Source organism: Delphinus delphis, chromosome 4 (assembly GCF_949987515.2).
Source record: "Delphinus delphis chromosome 4, mDelDel1.2, whole genome shotgun sequence".
NCBI lineage: Eukaryota > Metazoa > Chordata > Mammalia > Artiodactyla > Delphinidae > Delphinus > Delphinus delphis.
The window spans coordinates 68,178,915-68,186,577 of NC_082686.1; the positions used below are offsets into that span (position 1 = coordinate 68,178,915).

Genomic DNA, 7,663 nt, shown 5'->3' on the forward strand with positions numbered 1-7,663 from the left:
TTACTTTTATAAATGCTTTTTAAGGAAAAAATGATCACAAAGGAGTTACACTAGAAGGAAGCTCCCACAATCAGCTTATAATAAAAAGTCATTAAATTCAGAACACAGGAACACAAACAGTAGCTATGATCTGAATGCCAGGATCTGGTACCTGGCTGTTGTGAAGGGCTGAGGGCAAAGAGGATCTGCATGCCATTGGCGTGTGGCCAGGTAGAACCTAGGAAAGATTTAGGTCAGTGGCTCTCAACCATGGTTGCATTTTAGGAGCTAAAAAAAAAAAAAAAAAATCAATGCCCAGGCTCCAATCTCAGGGATTCTGACTTAATAACGGGCTGGTCGTCTATATTTTTTCAAAGCGTTCCAGGTGGTTCTGAAGGAGCCAGTGAATTAGAGTTGAGTGGGACCAAGCTACTGTTACCTGTATACAGAGTTCACTTGAGCCTTGCTCTCTAGACAGAGCCCAGCATGTGAAGAGAGACCCACTATGGAAGCTAGAGAGATGCTAAAAGGGAGCAGACAGCCCCAAGGCACCTGGTCTATGCAGGAAAATGACCCTCAGCCTTGGGGACATTCACAGAAGTGTTCCTTTGAGCTGACCTGTTTGGGACCTTTTACCACAAGGACACTGCTCCTGGCTCAGACCCTTGATGGGGCCCAGGTTACTAGCTGACTCCATAAAATCAAGAGCAGGTGGCTCTACAAAAGGGAGAGGGAAGAAAACCAAGACGCTGGGAAATCTACAGGGATCTGACTCTGCAGAAGCCGGAGCTAGTGGTATTTTCCTCTCTCCTGCTTTTGGGCAGAAACACACCCCAGCCAACAGAGCAAGGTGTGACCCTTAATGGCAGTCTGCTTTGGGCGGATGAGGCCTCTCAGGAGGGCTCCTAGTTTCCCTCAGGTGCCTTGAGGAAAGAGGAGCAGAGGGAAGAGGCTGCTAGGAACAAAAGTTTGTATTAAATGATAAGATCTCCCCAGCTTCTCACTACAGGTATAAAGTTACTCAAGCCACCAAAAGAAGGGAAATAAGAGTCCTGAGTCAGGTGCTTTACCCACTGGATCCACCTATCCCTGAATAATTAAGGGCCAACTGAGGCTCTTTTGTACTCCTTAGAGCAGGGCTCCTTGGGGGGCCTTCAGGACAATGACTAGAGCAGTAAGGAGGGAGTTTTGGCTCAGGTGGACCAGTGGGGATGGCAAGTAGGGATGGATCTAAATTGCTACCCTACCCGACATTTCCCTGAAGTTGCTTCCCTAGAGGCAGCCTCCTGTCAATTCCGGCAGAACAGTGCCGCAGGTAACTCAAAATACTGGGTGATCAAACTGTAACATAGCTTTGCAATGCACTGTATCTGTGTTTATATGTGAATGTCTATGAGTATATTTACATACACACATATACCTGATACATAGCGGGTTTACCTTCCTAATGATGTTTGGCTCAGGTGGAGGCTAAAAGGACAATGCACTTTCTGAAGATACTGGCAATCAGGTGGGTTTCCAACAGTGGGGCTGGCTGTAACTAGAAACTGGCCTGAGACTAAATATTCCCCACAAATAATTAACAAAAAAAGAAATGAACCACTCCTGGAAAATCAAGAAGTGACGGTAATCTCCATTCAAGATGGAGAAGCCTCCCTTGTTTCTAACCCAGCTTCCTCCTTGGGGAATTTAAACCTATCTCCTCTAATTTGATCCTCAGGGGATAGCAGAACAGATGGTCACCAGCCATCCTCCAGTACCAGCCCTTCCTATCACAGAACAGGCCAGAGACATTCTTGGTTCAAATGCAAAGACATTCTGATGATACGGACAAGGCTTCAAATTCAAACGAGTTCCAGGTGCAAGTCTGATGAAGTCATCCTTATTTTTTATTTTTTTTTTTTGCGTTATGCGGGCCTCTCACTGTTGTGGCCTCTCCCATTGCGGAGCACAGGCTCCAGACGCGCAGGCTCAGCGGCCATGGCTCACGGGCACAGCCGCTCCGCGGCATGTGGGATCCTCCCGGACCAGGGCACGAACCCGTGTCCCCTGCATCGGCAGGCGGACTCTCAACCACTGCGCCACCAGGGAAGCCCTAAGTCATCCTTATTAATCGCAGATCAATGAGGGAAGTGTCACGGTGGGACTCAGCACACAGCATTGCCTTTAAAGCTCAGGGAAAGCCTAAGGGAATCCTTGTTCTCCTGTTTCAAGTCAGAGTGGAGGAGGATGCGAAGCCCAACTGTTGGGAAGTGTGCTCAAGGTCAAACTCTCCCATGCCCAGTCACCATCCCTCCCAAGTTCCTCATCCTGCTTTCCCCACTGTTCCCAGCTGCAAATTGGATAGGAAGCCATCTTTTTTTCCTTTTCCCACTCTGGAGGTACCAAGTGTAGTCACTGCTCATTGGTGAGCCCCTGACTAATGTCAGGATTAAAGAGTGCATTCTGCAAGGTTTGGTTTTCATCTCTCATGCTCACTAAAGCAGAGGGAGGGAAGCAGACATGGCAGAACCACAGAATGTTTGGCACCCCCCTTCCCTTTCAGAACTCTGCTCCCAGCTGGTACTTTCTAGCATTTAAGCAGGTTATAGGGGAGTTTTTTTCAGAAAGAAAATCTTGGAGGAGATTCCTCCATCTGAGATAGAAAGTGACATACATAAAGATCCCCTTCCAGACTACCCATCAGAGAGCCATCTCCTCAGCTAAGGCAGATGTCATCAAACCAAAAGTCAGAGAGAGGGAGGTCCACAAAAATACAGCAGTATGCCAGTGAAATCCACGTGTTGCCCCCATAAGCTCTAAAAGAAGAGCTCAGTTCAGTCAATTCAATGAAACTGCATTAGTCAAGACACTTGCTTTGGCTTCTAGTCATACATTTAAGACAAGTTAGTTAAGCTTTGTCATAAATTTAAGACCAACTTAGTGATGGCTAAACTCAAATGCAAAGATCTGAATGTGAAGAAAACTCATTCATTATTTCCAACACACACACAAACACACACAGAGTCACCAGGTGATGAAGACAGGCCAGTGATCAAGGTGACTGGATGAGGCAAAGGATGATCCCAAGACTCACTGGGGTTCAGACACTGATGTATAAATAATCAAATACTCCCTCCCAATAGTTCTCTTCCTCAGATCTTCAGGCACCTGGCTTTGCCTCTGTCCACACCACAGGTACAATGTAGGTGTTCAGCCCCACTTGATGAGTGAGGAATCTGAGGCATGGAGAGGGGACTTGGTGCTGAGGGAAGAGCTAAGGTGGTGGAATCCTAGCCGTCTCAGCCCTCCCCCAAACCCTAGACCCCAAGTCCTTTGGACAACTCCATATTAGCTGTCAGGTCACCTGAACAAACCCACATGGGAAAAAAAAATCCACAATAAATTCTATCACGGCAGTAGAGGCAATGCTAGTAATTGTGTTTTCCTAGTCACGCTGATTCACCTCCATCCTGGAGATCAGAGACATGTCTTATCTACTGTTGCAGCCATAGCTTTTAGTACCTGGCACATAATAGGTGCTTGATAAATAGTGAACATGTGAGTTTAGTCCCACTGTTGGTCTTATTTACCTTGTGTCCACTCAGTAATAGAGCCAACACTTGAGGACCATGGGGAACATCTAGCTGCTGGGGGTGTGGGTGGTGGGGCATTGAAACTATATATATGAGTCCTTTAAGGCTATATAACAAGGAGACATGCACTTCTAACCAGGGATCTTGTCCTTTGCCTTCTGTGTCCATTCTACCACCTCAATCCTCAATGAAAGTAGTGAATTTGTTGACTCTATGGCATTGACCTGAATTGATATCTTCTGGGCTTTCCCTGTGGGATAGGGGAGGGTGGCCAAGATTAAGAACTGGAGTATCATGATCAATGTTCAAAAGAATTGGACCCGAGAGCATCTTCTTCCCAAGTGTACACACTGCATCCACCAATCTACAGCCTTGCCAGGCTGATCCTCTCTAAATGTCTGCTAGCCCTCTGCCCCCTTGCTGGGGCTCCCCTTCCCCTTTTCAGACCCACACTCAGGGATCAGGGCTTTCTGGATATCCCTTGGGATTCCTGAACATCCTATGTGAGCTTCCAGTTTTTTCTCATCCAATCCCTGCATAAGGCTTTACTACATCAGGGGAAGCAAAAAGTCATGGTTGGATTTTTTTTTTTCTTTTTTTGTAAAGAATAAAACTGGTTTATACCCACTGGGCTGGGTGGGGAGGGGCAGGAGACCTGAGTTCCAGTCCCGCCTCTGAGTCTGGTACCTTGTATCAATGTAAAGTGCTAGATTTGTATAAGATAAGATGGCCCCCTGACCTCAAGGAACTCATCATCTCACAGTAGAATCCTAGTGGGCCCTGAGAGTCAGGGTGAGTAGGGGGCCAGCAGGTGACAGGTAGGACCAGGCTGTGGGATGTTCCAATCAATCCCCAAAGTACAGGATAACATGCACACATAGAGATTAGATCACTTAAAACTGTAATTTCTAGATCTGTAGTCTATAGAGTGATCAAGTGGCAAACTCCCTCTCTCTCTCTCTGATATTTTATCCCCCTTCCTCCTCGGTTGGTAATCTAGATTTGGGGCAGGGTACCGGCGGGTTTTTCCAAGCTGCTTCTTAATCTGTCCTCCTTTTCCTAGTTGTGAGGTCCACTTCTCAGGCTCAAGTTCCCCTCTTCCCCTTCCTCAAGGTCATCTATCCTGGTTCAGAAAAGGTGAGAGCCCACTTTTGAAGGTCAGGAAGAACTGGGGTGGGGGGGCAGTGCGGTAAATGAGAAGGAATGGAAGAGAACAGGCTAAAAGATGAGGGAAAGTAGAGGCGGGGAGGACAGAGGCGGGCCAGAAGGGCCTGGAGGGAGACGCCGCTGCCGCTGACGAAGGAGCCGAATAAGGCCGAAGTGGTGGGGATGGGAGGGGGAGTGGAGGTGCCTGAGAAATGTGGAAGGAGATTGGACTCAGAGAAGGTAGGATCGTGGTAGGGTCTAGACACAGGCGAGCTTCCAACCTCCCAATCCCAGTTCCGCTCAGTCAAGGGGCCGGGAAAGAGCGTATCCCGAGGGCGGGCAGCCCTTCCCCGCTCCGGCTGCTCTCATCACCACCGCGGAATACCTGGAGAGGATCGCAGGGGTGGGGGCAGAGTAGGGCAGTTACCTTTCCTCCTCCCAACTCGGGGCCCACTGCAGCCCGGCGCGGCGGAGCAGGGGGAATAACCCGAGGACTGGGTACCGAGGGAAGGGGAGGAGGCAAGGAGGGCGCTTCAGGTGGCTCCTCCTGGTTGTTTAAACTTTGCGCTCGAGAAGGGGCCGGCTCTGTCCTCCCTCCGCCGCCCGCCCGCGGCTCCGCTCGTCCGGGTGTCCTCAGCCTTGCCTTCATCCTCTGCGGGTCCTACGCCCACTTCCCTCTCGGCTCCCGCCCGGCTCGGATCCCCATCCCCTCTCCTGTCTCCATCTCTCCCTGTGCCGGAGCGCCCCCCGCTCCCTCCCTCCTCACTGGATCTCCCGCAAGACGTGAGCGGAAAGTGAATGGGCAGCCCAACCACAAAGACAAATTACCATGAGAAAAATAAATCAGGAAAGCGCCGTTCGCATCCCGCGTTCCCGCCGCCGCGCCCCTCTCCGCCCGCCGAGGCGGGAGCGCCGGGCTCCGGGACGGCTGCATCTGGGGCCTGGCGGGGCAGAGTTTGGGCTCCGCAGGGCCCCGCCAGGGCAGGGGGTCTGGGAAGAATCCGGTGGGGACCCCCGCAGGCGGCGGCGCAGCAGGGACGTCCCCGAGCGCGAGATTTCACACTCCGGGCGGGCCACGCGTTCCCACGCGCCTCGCCGCCTGCGCTCTGCCTCCACCGGGTTTACTCGTCCGCCCTCTCGGAGCCTCCATCTCGGCGCCACCCTCGGCGCCTCAGCCCGGCTCTCTCCCAGCCTTTCAACTGTCCGTCCCCTCCTCCAGGCCCGGCCCTAGGTCCCCTTCGCGGCGTGCAGCCCAGACGCACCGACAGCGGCCGGGCCAGGGCCCCATGCAGCCCGGACCCGGAGCCGGCTGACGGCGGGAACGCGGCAGCACGAAGGGAGCCCAAGCTGAGGTGGCAGAGGGCGGCGTGGAAGCGCGGGGACTCCCTCCTCTCTGCCCGCAGCCTCCGCCACCTGGTTCCAACTTGCCAGCGGCCCCGGGCCCCTACCCCTCTACCCACCCGAGTTGCTGAAGTTTGCAACTTGCAGCCCAGCCCGCGCAGGGGAAGCGTCCTGTGCTCCCGGGACTCACCTCCGGGCTGCGGGCGCAGGTGCCCGGTTCCAAGCGGCTCCCGACTCCCGGCTCCCGGCGGCGGGGAGCGGCGAAGGCGACCCAGGAGGGCTGGCGGCCGGTCTGGGAATGGGGCGGCCGCGCAAGAACGGCCCCCGGCCCTCACTTGCCGCTCCAGTGCAGACGCGACCCGGGCCCGCGCCCGCCACCCTCGGGTTCCGCCAGCAGCCGCCGGACGCGCCGCCGACCCGCCCGGCTCAGCGGAGCTGGGCTCAGGCGGCAGCCCTCGCGCTCCAACTAGCTCCCGACCAGGCGCGCGGCTGAGAGCGGGGAGGAGAAGATGAGGGGGCCGAAGGAGGGAGGGAGAAGAGGTGGGGGAGGAGTTGGGAGCGAGCGGAGAGAGGGAAGGGAGCGGGAGAGAAAAGGAGGAGGGTGCTGGAGAGGACCTGCCGCGGCTGGCGCGCCACCCGCCAACTCGTGGCGCGCGGAGGAGCGCGAGGGGGCGCCCTGCACCTCCGCGTCCCCGGGCTTGGTCCGAATCCCGCCCTTGGCTTGCCAAGTGTGTTTACACGGAGGGTAGACAGAAGTCCCGCCCCGCAGCCGCCGTTCGAGCGGCGAGACCCAGGTCCCTCGAGCACTTGCTGCCTTTTTGCCACGTCCTGCCTTACCGTCCTCGGCAAGCCCCGTCTCGAACCCGGCTTTCTGCCGGGGCGTCAGCGCACCAGAATCCTGCCTACCCAACCGCTGGGGCCCGAGGAAATTCTCCCTTCCCCTCGGCTCCCCAGTGCCCCAGCCCTATCAGCTAGGGACGATCTTCCTGCCCGTGGATTTGAAGGGGGAAAGAATTGCGTACAAAACAAGGGAAATCCGATATAAATTGCAGTCGAAGGGAATGAGATGAGGCTGCTGGGCTGGACTGGAAAACCAGAATCGGCCGGATAAGGGTTAACTTTACAAGCTGCACGACCTTGGGTGAACCTCTCCAAGCCTCAGTTAATTCAGCCGTAAACTAGGGTTGGTGATAACCTACCCTACTGAGCGATTGGAGTAGGGGCTACAGTGAATAACATTAGGAACGTTGGGAGGGCATCCAATAGATTAGTGAGCGGGGCAGCCGGTGGAGGGCTCTCAGCTGAGGAGGGAAGGTTTAGCGCGACCACACCGAACAAGGCTGAATTGTTTACAAGTTTAAGTGTCTAATGTTTCTGATGGCTAGAAAACCTGAGGGAAAGACAGCGGGGACAAGCTGCTTCAAATCCTATCTGCCCGGCTGCAAGAGGGATGGGAAGAGAGCCCTCTGCTGAACAAAGAATGGTATTTTAAAATTTTTTTAAAAGGTGACCTAAGAAAAGAAAACGAAAGAATGAAGGATACAGACAAAGGACCTGAAATATTAAACCAGGAGAAGTATGATTATAAGAGACAGCTAAAGAGAACTGTGAAATAAAAATAG

The 7,663-nt window shown here is 53.6% G+C and overlaps 1 protein-coding gene across 1 annotated transcript in view; it reads right to left on the reverse strand.

Annotated features, from left to right (window-relative positions):
* The window catches only part of SEMA5B (semaphorin 5B), a 118,354-nt gene extending 112,016 nt beyond the window's left edge, over window positions 1-6,338 (reverse strand). The window contains exon 1 of the mRNA XM_060009915.1: window positions 6,232-6,338. The gene's annotated coding sequence lies outside the window, so the exon portion shown is untranslated. The remainder of the gene's footprint in view (window positions 1-6,231) is intronic.
* Between the last annotated feature and the right edge of the window lie 1,325 nt (window positions 6,339-7,663).